General features: G+C 35.7%; 1 protein-coding gene and 1 long non-coding RNA gene across 2 annotated transcripts in view; one reads left to right on the top strand and one right to left on the bottom strand.

Annotated features, from left to right (window-relative positions):
* The window catches only part of LOC127456223 (uncharacterized), a 567953-nt gene that overhangs the window by 404224 nt on the left and 136244 nt on the right, over nt 1-27485 (bottom strand). The window lies entirely within an intron of this gene.
* LOC127456203 (protein-methionine sulfoxide oxidase mical3a-like) overlaps nt 17744-27485 on the top strand; it is a 151478-nt gene continuing 141736 nt past the window's right edge. Inside the window, 1 exon segment of the mRNA XM_051724570.1 lies at nt 17744-18136. The gene's annotated coding sequence lies outside the window, so the exon portion shown is untranslated.

Raw genomic sequence — 27485 nt, 5'->3', positions numbered from 1 at the left:
TTTAAGTTTATTATTAAAATATTATTTATATTGTTAAGCCGGTTCTCGCCTCCTCCTTTCCATTTACCTCGTTACACTGTCATAATTATTAAAAAAGATCTAATGCAATATCTTGGGATAATATATGCAACATGAGAGATTTATAAACAATCTTAGTGGGCCAGAAACACAAAATGTGTTAGCACAAAATGAACACAACACAAGGGTTAAAGTCATCCCAGCCCCTGGTTGCTAGGGTGTTCTCTATGGTTGCTAATTGGTTGTTTTCTGGCCCCTCCTTTAGTACACGTCTCTTGTATTTTTTTGTCTGTCAGGCCAAAATCATAAATCACTTATGGGGAAGTAATATCATCATAACAAGCAGCATGATTTGAGTTACGATTCATGTGTGTAGCACAAACGGTGCGGGAAGACTTACATGCTGAAGTTTTATACTTGGGTTTAGTGGTTTGTTCAAATCCCAAACTCTGAGTATGAGCACATGTGCTCTTAACACTCAAGACTCTTTGCATTAAGGTTAACAGTCCGTGATTCATGATGTTGCATGTTAAAGTCACTGCGCTCATCATCTCGGGTCTCATTTACGAGACTGTTTATTGACCAGTGGGAGGGGCTGAAGACATCAATCATCCTAATAGAGCAGAAAGCTTGTCCTGTCAGACCTCAGCGGAGTGCTCTGAGAGATAATGGCACATCTGAAAGATTGAGATACTGAATCACCAAAACAATATAGATGATAACAGCATCACATACAGTTGTTATGTTATCAGAAATTAGCATAATTAATTCAGATTCAAAGTAATGTCCAGCATCAACCAATCACTCAACCATGTTAAAATAAAATGATACATTATAACTTCTGAATCTATGTACTGATTATCATTGTCTCATGTCTGTCAAACATGTTGAGTGATCCAAACATCATCTGCAGCCTGAAACTGAACTTTTGATCAGATTTTAGGAGTGAATGCACTTAACTGCATAGAGAGCTATAGGATGCTCCCTTGCTCCCTATTTAGTGAATGACTTAACCTCCAGTGTGCTGTCTGTCTGCACTGGTCTCAGAACAGTTTGAAATGCACCTTATTTTCATCCTAACTCCATATAAAGCCTCTGAAAGACACATTTATCAGTTTTTAGATGAACCCATTTATTCTCAATGTGATAATGCACAGAAAATATATAAGAATGCATTTATTAATGTTAATAAATAGGATTATATTGTACAGTGATGATAAAATAAAATATAACAAAATGTATATTAAAATGAAGCTAAATGACTCACAGATGTGTTAGAGTTTAAAGTTATTCAAAGTAACTAACAAACATGTTTTTTTCAACTTTTGAGGAAATGTGGTGCCAGTGTCCACGTATGTGGACATCATGTTTATCAGGGTGCTGACGCACAAAAAATGAACTGATGTTCTCAAGCAGCATATCAAACAAAACTAGAGACTCTCCTCTTTACAACCAAACAGGTTTCAATGAAAACACTTCAAGAGATTTCTTACCAGAGGCACTTTTGTTGGCACTGCTTCTGTAGCAGCGCTTCAGAGAAATCAACATCATGTTGTTGTGTCACGTGACTCGGTGCGGCAGAAGTTTAACCCTTAAATGACAGACTAGAGTCTTGTGAACAGTATTCAGTCTGTTTTTATCCATTTAAATTATGCGTTGCATATAGCGAAGCCAAAATACAATGTCCACGTATGTTGACGTGGGGTCACACAAGGTTAAATGCAAGTAAAATTGGCAGAAATACCACTTTCTTTTTGTTTTTATATTTCTTTGCGCTTTATTATCACACAGAAACACACTGACATAATAACTGATGTGTGCAGTCATGAAACCAGAGACTCTTTCCTCAAAATCCAAACACAACTGGTCAAAAGAGACGCATATTACTAGATACAGTATGGCGATGGCGCTTGTCCACTTGTGATCGAATGGCCCAAAACGCATCTTTATTACCAGGCAATAAACAGGACACACACACACACACACACACATACACACACACACACACACACACACACACACACACAGTGATAGAGTAAGAGAGAGAGTGAAGTCAAAGCTGATGCACTAGGTTAAAAAATGTTCGTGTTTCTTTTTTATCTGTCAAAATCAAAGATTTGGTGAAAATCTACAAGAGAACTCGATCTAAGAAGAACTTGAGTTCTACTTACATAATAAAATAATTTAATTTGGCAATTACGTGTTTCCTTGGTGAGTAACGTGTAATAAGCACAACCCGAAGAAACATATAATCCCACATTGAGACGTTCAGGAGCTTCGTTTAAACAACATGAAGCCACTCATTCCTTACATTGGGATTAAAGCTTAACTTTTAAAGTCCTCGTTAAATGTTGCATATCATACAATAAATTCCACAGCATTTGCTGACTCCACACTTTCTGTATCCATTTGCCTGAAAGGTCATCAAAGGTTCCTGTAAACAGTCTTTATTATACTTTCTGTTCATTTTCAACCCTAGATAACAAAGATCAATTTAGATCCAGTTTTGAACAGATTAAATGTTATTTTAACCTCATGCTGCTGTTTGCCAGAGAGAAACAGAGGGCTGGTGGTGTCGACAGGTTCTGTATTTTTTATTCATAGTGGAGACAAACCCAGCCAGTGGCTTAAAAGCAGAGCGAGAGAGGTCAAGACATAATGCATGAAACAGGAGGGATGGGTTTGGACTTCCTGTCTGATTCTGTTGGACGGCTGTGATTTCAGTTCAGTGGGGAAAGAGAGAGAGATAATTAATGATAGTGACGTTTATGAAACTCTTTTAAGTTGCCCTCATGTTTTCTTTTGAAAATGTATAGCGATATGTTAATGGCCTCATTCACCTCCATTAAATCGCACTTAAAAGCACCTGGTTCCATGTACCTGTATACCAAGCACTGCGATATTTGGTGAAGTTTGCCACGTGAACAAACTTTTGTTGACTTTGGTAAACAATGATAAACATTGATAAAAGTAGTGTGATATAAAGACTCTAAAGTTGCCAGTTGTTTTTATGTGAGCATTTTTATAACTTTGTATAGTCCGAAAGCCACTTCCTTCAAAACACAAAGCGTAAAACAGTTTTCCCTCCGTTCTACAGTGTGTAAACCAAATGTCTTTTTTTACAGTTTGCTGTGAGGCATTTAAATTACTTTAACAGCTCTGCTGTCAACCCACAATTCAGTTGTCCTGCCTGTAAAAGAACCACAAATATGTGGCTGCTTCTTATCATGTAATTGCAGCATTGAGCTGCATTGACATGCCTGTTACAGCCATTTTTCTGTGAAAAGGGCTCATTGAGAATGTCTCTAGTTACAGTTTATTCTGGGTGCTACTTCCACCTACCATTATCTGATAAAAGAATAATCACTGATTTATTGTTTCTGGCTGTTTTGTCACTGCAGATCACACAGGTGTCAGGCTGAATGAAAGATGTTCAATGTTGCGTTGCTCACAAACTGCTTAGTACAAATTGTAATTCTACCAGATAAATGCATGTCAACAGCGGTAAAACAAGCTCAGAGGTCACAAGGGATGATTGTTACTCGCAATTATTGTACTTTCAAAAAAAAAACAAACAGTGACCAGACTTAAACTCTCTTCTTTATTTATAGATAACACCTCGCACCTTTTCTCGATGTCCAGAATTTAGTGTTTATTCATTAATCCAGTCAGTCTATCTTGACTATGATGAGTGAATCTCATAAAAAAAAAAATAAATAAATAAATAAATAAAACCACACACACAGACACACACATTCAGGTCACTTTTCACCTAAAATAAATACAAAAAAAAATACAAAAAATACAAAAATAAAAAATTAAAATAAAAAAATAAATTTTGTGTTGCTTAAAAAATGAACCCTATTTTTAGGACTATTATGTTTATTTTTTATTTTTTTTGCATTTCTCATTATCATATTGCATTTTACTTTTGAGTTTTTTTCAGAGTAATTTTCTTTCATTTTCAATGCAGTAATACAGTTTTTTTTAATTTATTTTTTTACTGTGTTTACTATTTACAGAAGTATATATTATCAAATAAATGCAGAACAACAAACAATCTAAATAATACTTTTTTTTTTTTCTCTCACATTACAGTAATGAGCATGAGTGAGAATTTGGGGGAGAAATGTGCTTGATTGTGATGTAACGAATGCCAAAATTCAAACAATATTAAAACCCTTTAAGCTCGGATGGGTCCGCAAGAAAAAAATAATGGTCAAAATATTAATAACTGCAGTCTTGACCAACACAATATAGGTATCGTTTTAAAGCATATACAATGCATGTAGACATTATGACCAAAACTGAACAAGTGCTTTGAAATTTGCAGACAAATCAGAAGTGTTCTGTTTTGATCATTTATTAAAAATAAAAAAATAAATATATAAATATATAAATAAAAAAACATTTGCACTGTACATATTATTGCAATCAGTAAAAACATCAAAATGATCAAATAGTCATGTGTCATATGTTGCTCTCAAAGAGTAAAATACAACCAGCCTATTTGTTTTACTCACAGACAAAAATATAGTGAGTAAAAGCTGAGTATATGTCTTTAACAATTATGTTGGTGTTGCTGATATGACGTGTTTTCGCTTACAACTTATAATGCGGAACATAAAATATCACATATCATTATTTAGAGGAGGTGATTATCTTTCAAACGAGTCCACACACAAGATAATCAGATGTATAGATCATTAGATAATCCACATGAAGCACAATGTTACATATGGCCACCAGGAGATGGCGCCAAATACATGACACAGACTCAATGATGACTCAAATGACACAGAATGAAACTCATTCTGTGAAATCTCATTACTAAAATCATGTCTGCATGCTATACAAACTCTTAGTCATTGTTGTGTTTGCATGTGTAATTAGTTCTTATGTACAATTATTATGTTTTATTTGTTTGGAGACGTTTTTGGACACTATGATAATAATTTTTGTAATGTTATAACTTTTGATTGCTTTGTCGTATCAGTACAAAATTATTCTCAGTTACAGTTGAAAATCTGAAAAATAAGATAAAAAAGTACATTTTTGGCACAATTTGGCAGTTTCTTAGGCGGAGAGTCTCAGAATGTATCATAATATATATCATTAAAAATAGTGAAAAGTTTTCTTATCAATGACACCAAACACTTGACCCTTCTTTGTTTTTTAGTTGTTTTTTTTTGTCGAGTTATAAGCCTTTAATTTTGGGTATGCCACTGAAACAGGAAATCTTTAAAAACACATTCAGAGCTTATGATATACATTTGTTTACTCTTTACTCTCTTTATTTGCCTTTGACACTGGCATAAAAAATAACAGGAAAATAATACACATTAAAGGAATATTCTGGGCTCAATACAAGTTCAGTTAACAGCATTTTTGCTGTAATATTACTTTTCACAAAAATAATTTCGACTTGTCCCTCCTTTATTTAAAATAAAATGCAAAAATCGTGGTTACAATAAGGTACTAACAATAGAAGTAAATAGGAGCAAATGCAAAAATTGAATACATTTAAATTGTTTTAAAAGTACAGCCACAAAACATTATTCTTGTTAACATAAAATCGCTTATCGGGATTACAAGGTTTACAGCGTTACGTCGTCATGACAATGAAGTTGTATAATTGTCTATAACTTTCCACAGATGCGGTTAGTAAGTGATTTTATGACAGTAAAATCATGTTAACACACATATTGTTTACGTCTTGTGTCTATACTTTTGAAACAGTGAGTATTTTAATGTTTACAGATTGACTCCATTGACTTCCATTGTAAGTGTCTCACTGGAACACACATTTGTGCTTTTTTAAAGAAAATTTGTGCTTTTTTTTTTTTTATGTGAAAATGGAACAAAGGATTTTTTTATGCAGTTTTTTTTTTTTTTTTTTTTTTGGAAAATTATTATTTCTATTCATATAATTTTTTCTTTAGATTTTGAGGTGTAATATGACCTGGATATTGACATGTACTTGACAGTTTTCATGGAATTCATCTGTATATTCTACACAGGCCAGTGGATCACAACAGAAATCTTCAAACAGTATTATGTAGTCTACAGTGGGCTGCTTTTCATAACTGTGCTGCCTAAGTTTGCACGCATCATATAATATCTCACAAATCTCACATTCAGCCATCAGTCCAGTGAATAACGCCGCTGCATCTGTCCAGTGTCTGTAGTGATTTAAATAACCCTTCTCTGCAGGAGTGCGAGCTCGTGGCCAGCAGGTCAAGCTGCTGCACTTGGGAGGGTGCAGGAATGCGTGTCTGTCTTTTTGTGTGTTATTTCTGTATCCTGGCAGCCTGCTGCCCAAACATATTATACACGACAAGGCGTCCACACAGCTGAGTTGGGTCAAGATTAAAGGGACAGTTCCCCAAAAAATACTAATTATGTAATCATGTGCTCATCCTCATGTTGATCCAAATTCATATGACTTTCTTTGTGATGTGAATGCAAAAGATACATTTTGGAAGAATGTTCTGGTCTCTCTTGTCCATATAAAGAAACTGAATAAAGAAAAGGGAAAAATAATCATAAAAGTGGCACTGAAGCATTACAATAGCTTTGTGTGAGGAACACAATTGTGTAATGTAAGTCTTTATTCACTGAAAATCTGGATGTCTGCCCTTGCTCTCCATGGCTCAAATTAGGTGAAAATGTCAAGAAAATGTCCTGGTCCTGTTTTATTCCAAAATAATAATAATTTAAAAAAAAACAAAAAACAAAAAAGAAATTATGTTTTGCATATAGAAAATAAAGCCTATTTTTAGGCCCATTTAGATTTTTTACATTTGCGGCATTATTTTATTGACTGTTACAAACATTTTACCACCCATTTATTATTACCGCAATACAAAAAATAAATAAATTGGCCATTATGATATTTTCATTACCGCAATGTATATACAGTATATATAAGCAATATCACACTCACAATCGTGCTATATGGCCCTATATCAGCACTGCTGTGATTCAGCTGCAGGCATGAGTAGGTAATCACAGCAGTGCTGATTTAGGGACATATAGCATGATTACGAGTGTGATATTGCTTATATACAACGGTTCAATGAATAAGTACATTAATAAAAATTAGGAAAAATTGAGTACGGTCATAAAAAACGCATTTGTGCATGAGACTACTTTCTTATGCGACGGATCAGAATCTGCCGTTGATGGATCAAACCAGATGATGCATCCAAGCCTCCGTTAGTAATTCAAAAATGTCACTTTAGAAATAGTATCACAGCTTGTGCTGTTTCTAACAAGTTATTGGATAAACAAGGATGTGTGTGTATGTGTGTGTGTGTGTGTGTGTGTGTGTGTGTGTGTGAGAGAGAGAGAGAGAGAGAGAGGGAGAGAGAGGAGCGTGTGCGATCACCTGTTGATGATGCTGAAGTCTGTTAGTCAGCTTTCTGAAGATAATGTCATTTTGGTGAAATTTATCCTATTTTCTCAGTGGAAAAATCGGGGGTATTCCTCCCTATTTCACGGTAGCTGGTGCTCAAGATTCTTTCATTATAGAAACCACAATCTCCTCCACCAGTTTTGAAAGAAACTCCGGTAAGAGGCAAGCGCCTTGAGTTTGTGTAATTAATCAGTCTGTTGTGTCTCTCAGCTGTGATGAGCCTTAATGCTGAAGTTGTTAGTTTAAAGCCATTTAAATCTATTTCCTAGCTTTAGTAGTGTAGTAGTAATACGAGCGAACATGTAGTGCTGATGAATGAAAACACTGACTGATGCTGACTCACTTCACGTCATCTGAACTGGCTCATATTACACACAAAAATGGTCTTTTGCCTCCACCTGCTGGCTAAAATATGTAATGTCACAAAAATAAATGTAAAGAGACAGATCACTGCTCTTACACTTTAGTTTAGAACCGCACGAACACAAGCGGAGTGATACACACAGTGAAGCGTCCGAGTGCTGATGGTGTGAGATATCAGTACTCATGGATTGTCTCTCGTCCAATCAGATTCAAGGACCGGAACTAACTGTTGTATATATATATATATATTATAATTTTTTTTTAAAGCACTTAGCTAGGCGTTGGTAGCATGTTGCTAGTTACTGCTAGCATTCTTTAGCATGTTGCTAGCATGTTATTAGCATGTTTAGCACTTTAGCCTTTTTTTTACTGAAAATCTTGATGTCTGCCTTTGCTCTCATTGGCTCAAATTGGGTGATTCTCAAGAAATCTGTTAAGAAAATGTCAAAAAGAAATGTTTTATTCCAAAATCAAAAGAAACAAAGAATAAATTATGTTTTGCATATATAGAAAATAAAGCCTAATTTTAGGCCCATTGAGATTTTTTTTTTTTTTTTTGAGTCTGACAGTTACAAATATTTTACCCCCCAGTTATCATTACCGCAATATAAAAAATAAATAAATTGGCCATTATGATATTTTCATTACCGCAACGTGAAATCTTTTTTATTATTATTATTATTATTAAAATTGTAAATAATTTATACATTATAGTGGTTCTCCCTTAGTACTGCCTTTCATTTCTACTGATCATAATTTAAAAAAATTAATTTAATTTTTAATTATAATTATGGCTACACTTTATTTTACAGTGTCCTTGTTACAGTGTAATTAAACATGTAATTACTGATTATTACTAATTAACAACATGTACTTACTATAGGTTTCGGGTTAGTTGCTTGTGATTATGCATAATTTACTGTTATAACTATAGTCAATACATGCAATATGTGTAACAAGGACACTGTAAAATACTGTATAGCTATAACTGTAATTAAAAATTAAATAAAAAATATATTTTTTGTAAATTATAATCGGTGAAAATGAAAGGCAGTACCAAGGGAGAACCGCTATGATGTATAAATTCTTTACAATTTTAATCATTTTTTTTCACGTTGCCGTAATAAAAATCTCATAATGGCCAATTTATTTATTTTTGTATTGCGGTAATGATAATTGGGGGGTAAAATGTTTGTAACTGTCAGACGTAAAACATCGTAATGGCCCTAAAAATAGACTTTATTTTACCTAAATAATTTTTTACTGTAGTAAAAAAATAAAAATAACAAAAATAAAGATTGATTTTAGTAATGACAATCCTCATTAAAAACAATGGAAACAGTAAAAGTAAAACATGCAGACGCATTATGGTAAAACGAATCATAGTACGGGATACAATGTGCTTGAGTGTCCTGAAAAATAATGTCACAAAACAAACAATCTAAATGTCCTAAATTTAGGCTTTGCAAACTATATAACTTCAATTATCTTTGAATTGAATTTGGGTTAAATATGACCAGGAAATGTTTTTGGTCATTTTCACAGCTCCAGTCTCATTTACTTTTATTATATAGCAAGAAGTCACCAGCATAATTTTAAGATATTCAGTGTCTTACAGAAGAAAGATAAGGGTGAGTGAATGAAGACAGAATTTGTACTTTTCTCGGGATGCCACACCCACCTCCTCAAGATGCCCATTGTGTGTTCACAGGGAGAATTTTCTTTGTAATGGAGAGGAAACCCAGTGACACTGCAGGGAGGAGGGGCACCACTTGCTTTGCCTCTGGATCACGTGACCTGTCCCCCTTCCAGTAACCATGGTAACCAACACTGGTCCAGCCTGTATCTGACTGTTGTGAGAAGAGGAAAGAGAGAAAGAGGAGAAAGCTGTCAGAGATCACAGTAAGTGCTGTTGACTTGCTTCTTTATGCTGTTTTACTCTTGCTTTTGTGCATCCTTTTGTGATGGATGACATCATCATTTGAATATGCGATGCAGGGAACACAATGTTGTATGTGAATGCAGCAAACAGTCATTGGAGATATATTGGATCTCTGTCTGGAACAATACAGGTTGATCAACCAGCTCGGTTTCCTCTGTTGTGTTGGAAGCACTGGCTTCTCCTGGGCCTTGTGTGCTCAGTTTAATTAGCAGATCTACTGTGCCGAATGCAATCACAGTTCTGGGTCAGCTGTTATGATGGAGAACATCCATATGTGAAATGTCCTTGTGATGGTGGGGCAGACGTGCAATCATAATGATGTTACAGGGAGATTGATGTAGACAATAAAACAATTTCATGTAAAGAATATTTGGTAAAGTATGCACAGATAATTCAAAAGATGAGCTAGAGTATATGAAACATGTGAGATTATATAACATTTAGATGCATGTGATTTAATGCATATCAATAAAGAAATCAGGGTCAATGAACGATTATGTTATTCAAAACAATTTACACAAAACGATTACTTGAATACACCTCTACTATGATGAATAATGTTTTCAATTTGTAAGTTAAAGTTATTTTGATATTTTTTTCTGGGGGTAAAAGTAAAAAAAAAAAAAAGTAGTCTAAGTAGTGTAACATTTCAGAGACATTAAAATAATTATTTTATATTTTAATAATATTTAAATTATTAAAATCTAAAAAAAATGCTGGCATAAGTAATTAGGAATTATCTTTTATTATTTTATATATATATATATATATATATAATTTTTTAATTACTATGTACAATTATTATTATGTAAAAAAGCATTTAAGTATATATTAATTATATTTGAAAAGGTTTTGTTCACCAAATTAAAGTCAAGTGTTGTATCCAACATGCAGGTAACAATTCTGTTATCTCATGTGAAACAAACAAACAAACAAACAAACAAACAAACAAACAAACAGTGGAGACCCCTTTAGACCCTCATAACTGTGTGAAGTACATTTTTATTAAAGGCATAAGATATTTTGTTCAGGTCAAATGGAGTAACTTAGGAAAATGTCTTCATGATATTTGGGAATCAAAAATTCATGATTTTAAATTATATGTATATACAGTACACTGTGTGTGTATGTGTGTGTGTGTATATATATATATATAATATTTTTTTTTTTTTTTTTTTTTTTTTATGGTTATACTGTTTGACATTTTTATAGTCATTAAATAAACATTTTTGTAGACAATGTGTTAAATGTTTTTCAATTATGAATGAAACCAGCATGGACACAAACATTACTTTTAGGTCAACATGTGTTTTAATTATAGAATTAAAGAAAAAAAAAATAAATAATTTTTATCATCTCGGACAACCTTGTTTGTCAACAATCCAACAATCAATGAGCACCTGCGTTATCAGTGCATTATCAAATAAATATTGTGTTTTACAGTAAATCATGTGCATTTGTCCTTATAATTAGTAAATGTAATTTATCCTACACATTGACAGACCAAAACAGGATTTGTTCTTCTACAAAAAGGCTACAGTACAGTACACGGGAGTGATATCAAAAATGGTTTTCTATGAAACTGGAAATAACTTCTGATGATGCAAAAACTGTGTACTTGCAAGGCCAAAAGATGAGCATATAAGGTCACAGATTTTATAGGACATGTTATATAGGACATATAACATAGAATGGCGTATGTACATGTGCAGGTGGTAATGTATGTGCAAGGTGGGGGCATGTACAGTTATTGAATTAAATATGTGAATTTACATATATGCATGAGATATGTATTTACATGATTGCACTATGGGGGAGTCCTGAAGGCAGTTTAATTGTTCATGTGGAAAATGGCCTGAGGGTAAAAACTGTTCTTGTGTCTGGATGTCCTGGCGCTGAATGCTTTGTAGCACCGGCCAGAGGGCAACAGTTCAAAGACGGAGTGGGCAGGGTGTGTGGGGTCCAGAGTGATTCTACCTGCACGTTTCCTCACTCTGGAGATGTACAGGCCTTGAGGGTGGGCAGGGGGGCACCAGTAATCCTCTCAGCAGTCCTGACTGTCTGTTGAAGTTTCCTTCTGCCAGACAGTTATAGATGTACACAGGACAGACTCAGTGACAGCTGAGTAGAACTGTGTCAGCAGCTCATGTGGCAGGTTGAACTTCTTCAGCTGGTGAAGGAAGTACAACCTCTGCTGAGCCTTCCTCACAATGGAGTCTATGTGGGTGTCCTGCTTCAGGTCCTGAGAGATCCCAAGACTCCACTGCTTAATGACTCCACTGCTGCCGCAGTGCTGTCCAGGATGGTGCCAGGGGATTTCTCCTGAAGTCCACTATCATCTCCACTGTTTTGAGCATGTTCAGCTCAAGGTTGTTGTGACTGCACCAGACAGCCAGCTGTTCAACCTCCCATCTCTATGCAGACTCAGTGACAGTGGTGTCATCTGCAAACTTCAGGAGCTTGACAGTGGGATCTTTTGCAGTGCAGTCATTTGTGTACAGGGAGAAGATCAGTGGAGAGAGAACGCATCCCTGGGGAGCACCAGTGCTAATAGTGAGGGTCCCGGATGTGAGTTTCCCCAGTCTCACTAGCTGATGCCTATCTGTCAGAAAGCTGGTGATCCATCAACATATCGTGGTTGGCATGGAGAGCTGAGTCAGTTTCAGGCATGATGGTATTGAAGGCAGAACTGAAGTCTTCAAATAGGATCCTTGCATAAGTCCCAGGTCTGTCGAGGTGTTGCAGGATATAATGCAGTCCCATATTGACAGCATCATCCACAGACCTGTTTGCTCAGTAAGCAAACTGAAGGGGGTCCAGCAGGGGTCCAGTGATGTCCTTCAGGTGGGCCAACACCAGTCTCTCAAATGACTTCATGACCACAGACGTCAGGGTGACAGGTCTGTAGTCGTTAAGTCCTGTGGTTTATTATTTCATGATAAAATATGCGTTTGTTCTCTGATCTCATGGTTTGATTGCAATTATTGGTCCCTTCTTTCATAATAAATGAACACAAGCATTTCTCTCACCCTGAACTCTAGATGAAGTCATTTCTGCACGGAATGCTGTGTTTAGATTCTCTTCCGTAAATTATGTTTTGTTCATTGTTCGGTAATACCAAACAGATGTAGACCGTCATCACATGAATTATGTGTCTAGTTGTTTGCTGAGAAGTTAAGCCTTTTAAATTCCTAATTTAGATTTTATGTTGAAACCCCTCAAATTATCGTACTAGGTGTTCTGCAATAATTACCTAATTAATGACTGCTTCATTTTACACAGTGACCGAGATACATTTTAGAGGGGAACCACAGGACTCTATGCTGAACATCTTTGAATATTAGCTGCAATCTTTCCATATGACTTCTGTACTAAAGAATGTTCTGGACCAGCACATTGGTTACGCTGTGTGTCTGTTATCTGTCCAGGATCTGAGAGCAATATGGAAAAGGAGAAATGCTTAAATTTAGTTGTGACAATCTGCAGTAAGTGGGATGGTAAATCTAACTGTGAGTGGGATGGAGCTGGAAAATTGAGTAAAAATGCTAAACAGCAGATTTAAAGTGCTAATGGGATATAGTATTTTTAGGATTGCAGAGACGTTAAATGTACATTATGTATTTATTGCACCCTCTTTTGTTATGTTCAGGCCACTTTTGACCCGTTTATGAGTTATAAAAAGTGAAAAAATAGTCTTACTCTTGTATTTGGTCGTTTGTGTGGTTACTAGGGTGTTGCTAGGGTATGTCATAAATGGTTGCTAGATAGTTGCTTACTGGCTCAAGTCAAAAGAGATCATCCTGAGCCTTAAATATGAGTGGGGACCTTTTACATTTTCGTTTATCATCCGCCAGGCGGGCGTTCATATTCTGCAATAAAAATCTTTTAGTATATAAGCACTGAAGTGTCAGTCTCTACAGTAAAAGAATAGTACCGCTACTGTTATTCAAAAATGCGATTCACATCAAACAATGTTGAAAACACCTCTATTATGATAAACATGTTTTCAACTACCGAGTTCACAATCATTTTTATAATTTTTTTCTGAAGCTTAAAGTAAAAAAAATGTCATGTGGTTCGAAAACTGTCCAAAAGAAATCTCATTAAATGTCTCATTAAAAGCTAATATTCTTGAAAAAAGACATGTTTGCATGAGCAGTACAGAATAATCTTTATTTATTAATTCCTAAAAATAAATGCATAGGTAAATAGATAAATAGATAAATAAACTAATAAATAAATACATTTAAAAAAGCAGGGAAACACTTGTTTTAAAATATTATTAATATTTGAAAAACGTTTGGCTACCAAATCAAAATCAGGTGGTGTAAACAATATGCAGGTTCACATTATATAAATATATATATATATATATATATATATATATATATATATATACTGTATATATACTGTATATTGATATTTTTATGAAAAGGCATATTTTGTTCAGGTCATATGGAGTAACCCTCAGAAAAATATCTTAATATTATTGACTCAAAAACGTATGATATTTGTAAAAAATTAAATAAATATGTTTCTTAAATAAGAAAAATATTAATTAACCTTTAAAAAAAAAAATGTGTTTTTTTAAATAAAAAAAGTACAAAATATTTTACTTGATGGTCACACCAAATGACACTTTTAATAAAATAATTAATATAAATAAAATATAATTTATATAAATATAAATGTATTTATTTTTATAAAATGTATGAAACCTAATTGGACACAAACATTCATTTCTATGAACTTGACACGTGTGTTTTAAACTAGATTTTTCTTTATCACCTCGGACAACCTTATTTGTCATTGACCCGTAGGTGAAATGCTGCTATAAAAGTGTGTGTTCAGTATGAAAAACAATCAATGCTGAATTGTTCAAATCTCCAGGCTATTGCGACTATTGTGCTGCAATCACAGGTCAATCAATGGTTAAGAACGGGTGTTCAGTGAGTATTATAAGAACACTCAAAGAGAGGAACAGTTTTCTCCATGTAAAGGCACACGATCTAACCCTATCCACTTGCCAACAAACACCTCAAGCAAGTCGTTCATCAGCAGATAGGTGGATATTTTTACCAAGTTATCTTGAGTCAGGTTCAAGAGCAGTCACCATACCCTTCCATCACTTTACCGTTATGTTCATTAGAAAACATGTTACATAATTATGCTCATATAGCTTGTTTTAAAGTTTAGAGTTCATCAGATGCGAATGCTTCAGTTGCATTAGAGGACTGTGTTTTCTTAAATCATCTCAAGTCTTTTGGCTCTGTGAAAGAAAAACAAGTCGTGCTGCAGTGCTGTTTATTTTTATGTGAGTTACAGATGTTTGCTTAAAGCTTGTCAACACAACGAAACCAACTTGTTTTAAGTCTGTCAGTAAAACAAGCGCAACTTTTTATAAGATGTCCTGGCCTTTTCTGGGCCACTATTTTGTTAAGAAAACCGAAATGCAAAAACATCAAGTGAGCGAGTCTTCATTTTTCCACACTGTAATTCTGGTTGGATGAAGAGACACTCCATGTTCTCAAACAGCTTTCATTTCTATCTCCATAAGTCTGGACAGAATGGGTCATAGTGGTTCAGTGCGCCCAAACCACAGCTATTTAAATTGCCACAGAGGACACTGACCGCTCCCTGTCCAGAGCATGCTTTGCAGGATGACACACTGGCTGTGTCTGAAACCTGAAAAACGCTGACTTTGTAGTCAGTATACAGAGTACACAAAGTCAAGAAGACTAACATTCTTCATATCCTTCACTGCCTATGATATTCCACAATCCTGTGTGTGCAACTTCAAACAAGAACTGTAAATGAAGTCATAACTTGCCATTCGTACCGAGAAATAAGTAGTGCAGTAATTATTTGCTTGGTTATAAAGCTTGTTCTAGATCATTAGACATGACATTATGGTGCCGTAATAACCCTCAGAGACCTAAGCATAGAGACTGATGATGTATTTTATTTTTTTCCCTCCATGATCATGCTTTTAGGAAGCCACTGATTATCTAAAAAAACAAACAAAAAAAACAATTTAATTTAAAACACGAAGTCTATGGTGAAATCATGATTTTTAAAGGGACAGTTCACCCAAAAATGAAAATTATTTTCATGTCATCCCAGATGTGTGTGACTTTCTGTCTTCTGCAGAGCACGAATGAAGATTTTTAGAAGAATATCTCAGCTCTGTAGGTCCATACAATGCAAGTGAATGGTGACCACAACTTTGAAGCTCCAAAAAGCACATAAATTCAGGATAAAAGTAATCCATACGACTCCAGTGGTTTAATCCATGTCTTCAGAAGAGATTTGACAGGTGTGTGTGTGTGTGTGTGAGAAACAGACAATGGACCCTTTTCACAGTCTGTGATGACGCATTTCCACCTTATTTAGCAGTGCAAATCTAGCAAACTTTTTTATGTTTGCAATTGTTTCATTATTGAGTGTAAATCCTGGAGTTAGTTTTCAAAAAAACTAGTTATCTCAGATGCGGTGATGTTTATAATACAGCTGCTGAGAGTGTGATAGTAAATTGGCCATCTTCTCTCTTCTGACGGTTGTAATCCATCCAAGGTGACCAGAACTTTGAAGCTCAAAAAAGCACATAAATGCAGCTTGAAAGTAATCCATAAGACTCCAGTGGTTTAATCCATGTCTTCAGAAGTGATATGATAAGTGTGGGTGAGAAACAGATCAATATTTAACTCCCTGCCCAATAGGTGGCGATATGCACAAAGAATGCGAATAGCCAAAAACAAAAGAAGAAGAATGTGGGAGTGAAAGTGAAAGTGGAGATTGATAGTAAAACAAAAACAGGGCAGGTCACCACATGCATGTACAGTGTATGTAGTATTTATACAAAGTTCTTCATTCAGAGAATGCTTCATCCACAACGGGCGATTAGGCAAATAAATGTGTGATGGAGCAGTTTCCTTCAGGATCAAACCACATATTTAATTTTTTTGGGCTCCATGAAGACGTACATTTCCAAAAAAATGTATGTAATAAACCCTTTTTCCTTTGGTTTCATGATAAATTATCAGAAAACAAAATTAACCGGTTATAACCAGTTACCTGCATTTAAAAATAAAGTTTTCACTCCGGAACAATTGAAAATCACTTTTCGGTTACATTCTGCAAAGATTTCATTCGGTTTTCGTTTTCGTTTTCGTTCCTTGAACTGTTTTTAGTCCCTGTTAAATATTGATCTGTTTCTCACTCACATCTATCATATCACTTCAGAAGACATGGATTAAACCACTGGAGTCTTATGAATTACTTTTATGCTGCCTTTATGTGCTTTTTTGGGCTTCAAAGTTCTGGTCACCATTAACTTGCATTGTATGGAACTACAGAGCTGAAATATTCTTCTAAAAATCTTCATTTGTGTTCTACAGAAGAAAGAAAGACACACACATCTGGGATGGCATGAGGGTGAGTAAATGATGAGAGAGTTCTCATTTTTGGGTGAACTGTCCCTTTAAGCATAATTTGTTTTGGGTTGACTATCAATCTGGATTTTTTTTTTCTCTCTACCAAAACTGTTGTTGTGATACCATTTAGAGTGTCAGCTACTGTTATGTATGTAATCAAATTTGGTATTGTTTAATTTCTGTCTCTAGACTCTCAGGGTTACGCTTATCTGAAACTAGTTTTCTTTGACAGAAAGGGCAGCTGGACTCGGTTATAGACGCAACTATGAACTGTTTATATTATAACTGTACAGCACTGAGTGACCTTCAGTGAAACACGTCCATTAGCAGTTGTTTACATAGCCAGAAAGACCAGAAGAGAGAAATATATTTGACTCTAAAGCACTACACGTATCTGTAAAAATAAGAGCACCGCAGTGCAGGCGTGTGGATTCCGAAATCATATTTATACCTGTGGACGACCTTGCCTGGTGACGTCACTGTGAGAGAGCCAATCAGATTAAACCGTCTCAAAGGACCGCCTCATATGGGCCAACAGTAGGGGGGGTCGAGTTAAGTAATATTCTTTTGTAACTGCCATTCTCCCCAAAGGAAATACAGCAAAACGTATTACAAAAAGACTGAAGACCATTCTGTGTTGTTTTACGGATATTCTAATGTGATACGTGACTGTTTAGTAGTAAGAGAGGCGTTTCCACGCTGGATTTGTGTTCCCTCCCCCTCTTCTCTGTGACAGTGTGGGATACTCCGTCTCTGCAGTCTGAACGTGATGAACCGGCATGGACGCCTGCGGATTCCGCTAGTGTTCGTGCGTTTCGTTTGAAATGTTTCGCGCTGTTTGGGATTTTGAAAAAAGACCTCAAGACTGACAAATGCAAGAATACATGATGTCATCGCCTTGAAAGTAATTCTGGGAGCGTCCTTTGGCGTGTTCGTGTTTAATATAGGATTCACGAAGTAAAGGTAAGCTCCGACTGCAGTCAGGGGCGTAGATTCCAGGGGGGATGGCGGGGGAGGTAACCCCTTCCCCAATAATCAAAACAAGCAAATACAACCCACAGTATTTATAACATGGTCAATGGAAGCATGGGAATTCTTCACACTGTTCCCCTCCAATGTTCAAGCCAAATCTACGCCATTGACTGCAGTGATTATTGTTATTAAGAAACATTAAATGATGCAGAACAGATCAGTAATTCATGTATGTTCAAATATGGAAATGTGTATGGGCCAAAGATTCATTTTGAATGCCATTGACTCTATACTGGATTAATGTTTGTTAGCGTTTGTTAGTGGGTTAAAACTTGCAAAGAAAAATATGAAATGTTAATTAGTTGTGATTGTGAATTATGCATGCTGCTGCATTCCATGCATGTTTCTACAGATCCTTTAGAATGTGTTTTATGATGCGTAGTGTCCAATAAACTGACCCTTTAGTGGAGGCTTTTTACTGTTGCATCACCCCCCTTGTGCTTGTGATAATCATGTCAAAGCATATGTGAACATATGACTGAAACTCTATCTTCTGACCTCTAGCCCACATATAATGGCATGGAATTGCCATTTCAGACCAAAGCTTTTTCTTTTCATCCCGGCATTTATTGATCTGACATTGACACTGATGCATGTCAGGATGCTGTTTACATATCAACTGGTAGAATTCCTAGAATCTATATGTACGTGTGTATAAGCTATATAAGGACATTTTTCCCCGACTAATATTTTAAGATGCACTGTAGCCTGTGAAACAAAGTGTGCACAAGGATTGATTCTTAAAATTAGACATTGCACATTACTGAGGAATACATAAAGTAACTAGAGATGACATTTTTTGGACAGTGCCGTTTTAACAAAAAACTGTAGACTGATACTGATCTGTTGCCACTTACCTTTTTTTTGTCATTAGATCATAGACTTATGATTTAAAAAATGTACAAAGTGGTAGGGGTGGGTAAAAATATTGATTTCCTGATGCATCACGATCTTAATTTGAATGATCTCGATATCAGTTCTTGAGTCCCAATATCGATCTTTTACACTCTGCGCAACCCTCCACTACAATGAGAGGAAATCACTCCATTTGCATCCAAAGGTCGACCGATAGTGGATTTTACTGATAACTAAGTTGGGCAGTACCTGCCGATAATCAACTGACAGTTTATAAAATTGATACTGAATGAAAAATCACTCAAAGTAAAATAATGCTGAACTTTATTACAAAAATAAACAGTACTGACTGAACCATAAAAACATATTGTACTTTTTAAAATGAAATAAATATATAAATATTAATATATATGAACTAATATTTGAATTTTAAAGTCAGATGATTTTTTAAATTGACGTTGATTCTTTAGTCCACAAGAGGGCGCAATAAATACATAAACCATTCAGCACCTGCCTGTTAAAAAAGAGCATTTCATTTTCAACTATTGTGCATTAAATAAATGAATAAATAGTTTTAGTTGGTCCACATTCTCAAATGTTAAGTCAAAAGTAAAATGAGCGGCGAAACTCTTCAATAGTCAGTTCACATGCTGATCCACTTGCACTGATTCCTACTAGACTCAAGCTTCATAATAACAGCGAAATACCTCATTGTGTTTTATTCAGTACAGTTGTATGTAGAGTAGAAATATTCCCAGATACCAGAGGTATCCGGCTGAACACGGTGGTGAAGCGGCTCAGACTGTGAGGACAGGTCAGGGGCTGTTCAATCAGACGAAACACAACAGACCTGAACCGAACGCGAAGATCTCGAAACACACATTTCCAAGTTGAACATCTTTCCTGACAAAGCATTTAAACAACTCATAATCTGAGAAACGCTTATAAGAGAGCAAGACGCAACAGCCAAAGACCTCCACCAACTGTAAGGGGCTGTTCACACCGAACGCTTTTGCAGCCATCCATTAGCTTTTCTGTGTAAACATGCGCTAGATGAACGTCTTTGTTTCGCTTTGTTTTTGTTTATTCAGCGTCTCATGCACAAGCGCTGTTTTTTAGATGATGTGTCTAATTAAAAAGAACTTTAAAAACATATTGAGACACCTGCTTTCTGTTAAACTGGATTTGTTGCGCTGTGTCTCGCCTTTTTTAGCGCAAGAATCTGATCGATCTGAAGTCATCGTATTACACTCTCATACTGTATAACGACAGTGGACCCTTCCCAGCCGCTCCAGCACCGGACGCAACAGGGAAAAACTACTGGTGTGAATTTTTGACGATAACCGATAGTTCCAGAAATCTGTTGTCGATGCCGATTAATCGGCAAAACCGATATATCGGTTGACCTCTATTTGCAACCAAATTTCATGCTATGCGACTAAAGATTTACGTATTTAGCAACTGCATGTTTACATTTCACTCAGCAGTGATTGTGTAGTATAGCGGTGGAGTATTCAGCAGTGAGATTCTTTCACGAATAGTAAAAGTTGTTCCGTAAAATGTGTGTCCAAAGACGAGATCCACGCGTCCCAATTCTCATTGAATAATGTTTATTCTCTTTCTAATACTCTTTCTGTTCTCTACAGTCAGTTGTTGATGAAAAACGACAAAAAATAAACATTTAATTCTTATCACACATAGCACAGATGAGATAAACGCCATTATACATGCGCTAATTTAAAGACGCTGTTTACAGAAATGTCGGTTTTCTTAAAGAGACACTACCAGTTTTTAGCACGTGTCAACAAATCAATGTAAATACCTGTAAATAGTACAAATTATGCAATTAAACAATAAACAAAATATATGCATTATCATATTTATTGAATAAATACATTGATTTGTTCATTTCTAAAAAGCTAAAATGTGACCCAAATTGATGAAAAACTAATAAAATATAATTAGTAAAAATTATATTTTCATATTGTACCTAGTTAGAAGGTCCCCTGTATAATTAACAGCATTTTTGCAGCTCTAAACAATATAACTCGGATATAAAACCAAAAAATGTGGTCTTTTATGGAATACATTTTTTTGGCAGGTGTTTTATATTGCACAGAAAAAAATTATTATACATTTTATACAACATGATAAAAAAAACAACAACATTGTTTTGCATATCGCCGTTTTCATGCTTAGGACCGATATGCCAAAGGTTTTACTTTGGTCAATAACTGGCTGATAAATATTGGTGGCATCCCTAAAAGTAACTAAGTATTGTTATTGATTATGAATACTTTTGGTCTTTGTGTCCGTCCGTGTGTTCCCAGTGTTCATAGTCACAGTGCAAAAGAGAAGAAAATACTTTAGCTGAGTCAGCTCAAACCCAGCTGATTATTGTGGCATGTAGGCCAGACTTGTATTAGATATTTGACTTTATAGCAGCGGACATCAGTAAAGAGAGAAAGAGGCTGTTTCCAGAAACCAGACATGAAAGGGAATTAATCTGCTCAACCCCAACTACAAGGTATAAGAATGTTAAGTAATGGTGGGAAGACCCTATAGTTTGAGTTGTGAAGGTAAAACGTGAAATATTTAAAAGATTCTTCTTTTTAATACAAACAAAAAGGCAGTCAGTGCATGATCATTCATGCTGCGGGCGCTGCGTTGGCCTTAAAAGGAGATCTCTGCTACTTACGGCTTTATTGTTTAGTTAGCGCTGCTCTTGGAATTCATTGCCAGCAACTTCAATTTTCAAATTCTGTGCTGGCTTTGCCAAAGGTTGTACTGGAAATGCCACTGAAGTGGAATTAAAGAGGTCAGGTTACTCCAAGAGAAGCACAACACTTATGATTAGACAGAGGAAGTGTTTGAATTCTGTTCTTTAAAGTACATTATTATTGAATGCAGAATGATGTGATTGACCAATCCGTATCAAGTATTCCTGAGAGCTGACTAATAACAATAATTCTTTATAAAGAGGATACAATCCCTGAACACCATTGCAAAAATCATTTTAGTGCTAGTCTTCCATTAAAAGATGATCACATTTTAAAGGTGCGTAGTTGGTATGATGTTATGTAAACTTATGGAATTCCAAAGTAGAATAAAAATACAGCATAGTCATTGCTTCCTCCATATTTCCACTGTATGTGTGATATCAGATAATTTGATTGCTAGTTTATTGCAGCAACTCCTATCATTTGGCAAGCACTTTTATTGATACAAACAATGTATCACATTGCATGCATGGTGCATTGTTGGAACGTTTATATGTGCATGTGGGTGTAAAGAGTAGTGATGGACCGATATATCGGCCGATATTTGGCCATTTTGCGATTCGCCGATAACCGTGTTCGCTTAGCCGATAAACAGAAGTGTTAACTTTCCAAAATCTACCAGTAGATTTGTCAATGGATAGTCAAAAATGCCTCTTTTGAAGGTTTTTTTTTCTTTTCAAGTTTAAAATGTGAGTAAATATTACATAAAAAGTGTTTGTTTCACTTTAGAATTTGTTTGTCCATCTGATTTGCTGTTGTTAAATTGTATTATGTATATCTGCTCTCTATGTATCGTATCGACCATTGAAAAACCCATACCGGTCGACCTCTAGTAAAGAGAAGATGGAAGTGGTTGTCTTTAGATTGGGAGGTGATCCTTTGACTTCGGTCATGCTTTGAGCAGCTGCTCTGTAGTAGCTTATTTTGTTAAAGTTTTTAAAATGAGGAGTTCTGTGTTAGCACTTCCTGTAGCTCCCTGCTCAACGGCCACTGTGTCTGTTGACTTTTGAACATTGCAGGAATATTATGAGTCACGTCAGATGCCAGAGCACTTAGTCCAAAATGTTTTCCTGAATATAGTCAGTTCTCGGATTACATGGGTGTAGTTCATTTCTTTATGTTGGCTGTTATTCTACAGACATTTGTTTAGGGTTTTTCCAATATCCCTAAACTAAGATCAAACTTATCAATTACAGCTTTCAAGCTACATCCACCAAACTTGGAAGAGACCTTTAGACTGTTCTGACTTTAGCCACTTCTCCACCATCGGGCCGAACCGTTCTCATCGTAAAACCGTTCCTTGCCCATACGGGCCATTTGGCGCTATTACAGTTTCTTTTTACACCGGTGCGGCCAAATCAGGAGAATGTCCGTAACAGATCCATCTGTTGGCGACGGCGTGAGAGGTAAACATCGGAGCGAGTGCACTATGTAGGATGATGGCATGTTCTAGTTTTTAGGACTGCTTTTTGTCCCCTAGTTTTACTCTGCTAATACACAGAAAAGACACGGACCATGTCGCAAAAAATGCGACAGGTTTACCATTATGAGGGCTTGTCAATGCCACTGGGCACGAACATGCAGAACGGTAAAAGTTTCTTAGATTGATGTGAAAGTATGTTAGTGTATGCATGATGAATGGCTCCCCTATGACCCCTGAACTAATGATGATCAGTCAGTGTCACAGTGCAAAACCTCATTCTTTTCTTCAAGTTGATGCATGTGTTACAATATTTGATTATCCTTGCTGTTTATGCAGAGACAACTATTTGTAACATTTACATTTAGTCGTGTAGCAGATGCTTGGCTTATCCATAAGCCATTTGATGGTTGATTTCCCATAAATGTGTACAGATTTTGTCTCTATATCACAGTTCCGTTATAATTTGGCTAGTGGTAGTTATACACTGTGGTTTTAACCTTCACTCTATTTATCCTAGCTAGGTCTTCAATGACATCATCCTACCTTGCTGTACTGCGTCAAGGTCAGGCAAAGTGTGTCAAACGTAATGTAAACACTTGCATAAACTGTCTTCACTGTAATTTTTGCAATGTAATTTTTGCAGCCTGCCATGAGAATTTAAGACGGACTGTTTTGAAAGTCCCCGCAGGCCTTGTTTTGTCCTTATCTTTAGAAAAGAGGAGAGGTGGACAGGTTTCCCCAACAGTGTCATGACTGATCGCTCACTCTGTTCCCCAGCATGCCTGCGTGTCTCTCTCAGATAAGATGTTATAGTGCCAGTGTGCTGCCACGTTCTGCCCACACCTCACTTTAAAGTGCCTGGCAAAGGATTCTTCCTTCCTCTCTGCACCTCCTCCTCATCTCCACTGTCTACACTCATGCTGTTTATTTGGAAGAATCAAGAGAGACACAGTGGTGATTTCCTTTAACACCCAATGATACAGGCGTCGTTCTGTTGTTTTTGGCTCGGAGTGTTATCTTTGCCACCATTTTTTTGCAGTGGGATACTTGCTTGGGGTTTATATTGATTTGCAGAATGAAATTGTTTGCTGTATTTGTATTTTGATCATTTTTTTTTTGGGTGAAAAAGACATAAATGAAAATGAAAGGCAAAATATAAAATGCCATGGATCAATATTTACTGAGTAATCCATTATTTTGTAGAAGGGGGTCAAAATGACAATTTTCACCTATGATTTTGGAGCAAAACTACAGGTCAAAAAAATAACCTTAGAAAGGTGTCAGCATCATGATTTTATGTTTACACATAGATTTGTAGATCTATTACTAAAATCAGTTGACTTCAGCAGCTCTTGTTGCATTATATGCCAATGGTGATGGTTCAAAAATGGGAAAAAACACTTTTTTGTGTTGTTTTTCCAAAGTTTGAGTGCCTGTAACTCCAGAAGTATTAAAGATATCTCAATATCCTTTTAGATTCTGGTTCAGAATAAATTTTTCTTTGTATATCTTCATTTATAAGGCCCTATATGGTTAAATCCCAGAGATATGGGGATCTCAATGTGGCTCCATGAGTAAATTGAGTTAAATTGTACACATTTTCAGTGGTCAAAAATCAAATGTGGGTCACCTTGTATTAAGCTGATACTTATTGTATTTAAAGAGGAATGCCTGAAGTACAAATAATGTTGAAACTAGAACTGTACCTTGTTTCCTTCTATCAAAACAATTGCATAGAACGTACCAATTTTTAACAATATCTGAGTCCCTAAAATACACTGAAATGGTCATGTTGAATAAATAAAGGTACATTTATAGTAGTCTCAGCATTATTTGTTCTTCAGACATTCCTCTTTAAATACAATAAGTATCAGCTTAATACAAGGTGATCCACATTTGGTTTTTGACCATTGAAAATGGGTAAAATTCAACAATTTACTCATGGAGCCATATTGAGAGCCCCATATCTCTGAGACTGAACCATATAGGGTCTTATAAATGGAGATACAAAAATAAAAGTTTGTTCTAAACCAGAATCTAAAAGGATATTGAGATATCTTTAATACTTCTGGAGTTATAGACACTCAAACATTGGAAAAACAACACAAAAAAGTGTTTTTTCCCATTTTTGGACTCTCACCATTGGCATATAATGCAACAAGAGCTGCTGAAGTCAACTGATTTTAATAATAGATCTACAAATCTATGTGTAAACATAAAATCATGATGCTGACACCTTATTTTTTGATCAGTGGTTTTGCTCCAAAATCATAGGCGAAAATGGTCATTTTGACCCCATGGATATTCATCCATAGTATTTAATATTTTGTCTTGCATCTTAATTTATGTATTTCTTTCACCAGAGAGAGAAAAAAAGATCAAAATCAACATTTTGAGCTGGGGACCTCTGGTTGAGTTGACATGGATTGACCCTAAAGTAGAATTGCGCACGTCGTAATTTTTTTTCAGTCATACAAGGATTGTTTTCACTTTTACATCATGCGACCCATTTGTACGTTGTAACCTGGCTGTACTTTTGGAAATATTGTAGTTTTCCTGTTAAGATTTGAATCCATTATGCTCGCAGTTGTCTTCACTTTGACTCCACAGAGGAAGCATTTATTCCGCCAGGCCCCTGGATTATAATGTAATTCAGTTTCTTCTAACGAAAGTCCATTGATGTGCTGTCAGAGTTTTGGGGTACTTGCCTATTGAAGACCATTTTATGTTCCATTCTCACTAGGAGTCCACCGTTTTCCCCTTCTTCTTCTCCTCCAGTTTTGCATTTTTCACCGTACAATGTTGGAGGTTATAATTTGAACCATGAAGGTTGTTCCTAAGCCAGTGACTCAGGAAATCTTTGTCCTGGCCCATCGGTGAAGTCGAGAGGTGGCAAGAGATCACAGATCCCTCCAGATGTTTGAGTAATGCACTCATTTCAGCACACTGCATTTACACTAGAAGCTTGGCCAAATGGAAAACGGATCTTTCTCAAAAGTTGGAAAGCTCTCCACATTTTTTTGCGGTTATGTTTCCAAGTTACTGTTTATATTCCAGAGCTTATTTACAGCTGATACTTTAGTAATAGCCTGTATGTATGAAGTTTTATGTTTGCTGAAGTGGTTGAAGAAGAGCCAGAGGGAGCCGTCAAACCAGTACGACAGTCTTGGAGAGATAGTTACACCCTACATTTATGTGAACCCTTTGGGATTAGCTGGTTTTCTGTATTAATTGGAAATAAAATGTGATCTCATCTTCATCAAAGTCACTAGTATAGACAAACACAATGTGCTTAAGATAACAACACACAAACAATTATAATATTTCATGTCTTTATTGAACACATCCCATTAAACATTCACAGTGCTGTGGAAAATTTAATTACATTTAATAACTGGTCGATCCTCCTTTGGCAGTAATAACCTCAACCAAGTGTTTCCGGTAGCTGCGGATTAGACCTGCACAACTTTCAGAAGGAATTTTGGACCATTCGTCCTTACAGAACTGCTTCAGCTCAGACATATTCTTAGGATGTCTGGTGTTAACGGCTCTCTTGAGGTCATTCCACAGCATCTCTATTGGGTGAAGGTCTGGGCTCTGACTGGGACACTCCAAAAGGTGGATTTTCTTTTTTGAAGCCATTCTGTAGTGGATTTACTTCCATGTTTAGGGTCACTGCCCTGACATTATCCTGTAGGATATCTTTATGAACTTGGGAATTCATTTTTCCCTCGATGATGGCAAGCGGTCCAGGCCCCAAAGCAGCTCCAAATCATGCTTTCCTTTTTGTTATTATTATTATTATTATTAATATTATTTCCCAGAAATCCATGTTTTAGTTTAATTTCATCATCAAAATGGTGTCTAATCAATTAATTCTTAAAACATTTAACAAGTAAAAATAGAACTTTTAAACATGTCATTGCAATTTTTTTTGCCAAGCTTTTATTCAGCAGCAGTCTTGCTTGTGATATATTGCTTAATAATAATAATTATTATTATTATTATCTATATAATTATTAACCGATCTAACGGTGCCGTTTTTAGGGTGCGTCAGCCGGTGTCAAGTTTCAACACATTCAAAATATATATATAAATAGCATATTAAAATGAATAAATGTCTATTTTTCCAGCCTGTTGTATTAGTATTTATCACCCCTCATTTATTTTAGATACAGTTCCTATATATTATTATTTACCCAGGGGAAATATACTATTTATT

This window comes from Myxocyprinus asiaticus, chromosome 18 (genome assembly GCF_019703515.2).
Source record: "Myxocyprinus asiaticus isolate MX2 ecotype Aquarium Trade chromosome 18, UBuf_Myxa_2, whole genome shotgun sequence".
NCBI classification, from domain to species: domain Eukaryota; kingdom Metazoa; phylum Chordata; class Actinopteri; order Cypriniformes; family Catostomidae; genus Myxocyprinus; species Myxocyprinus asiaticus.
Note: the sequence above shows the minus strand (reverse complement) of the source record. Positions and strands in the feature narration are given on the sequence as shown.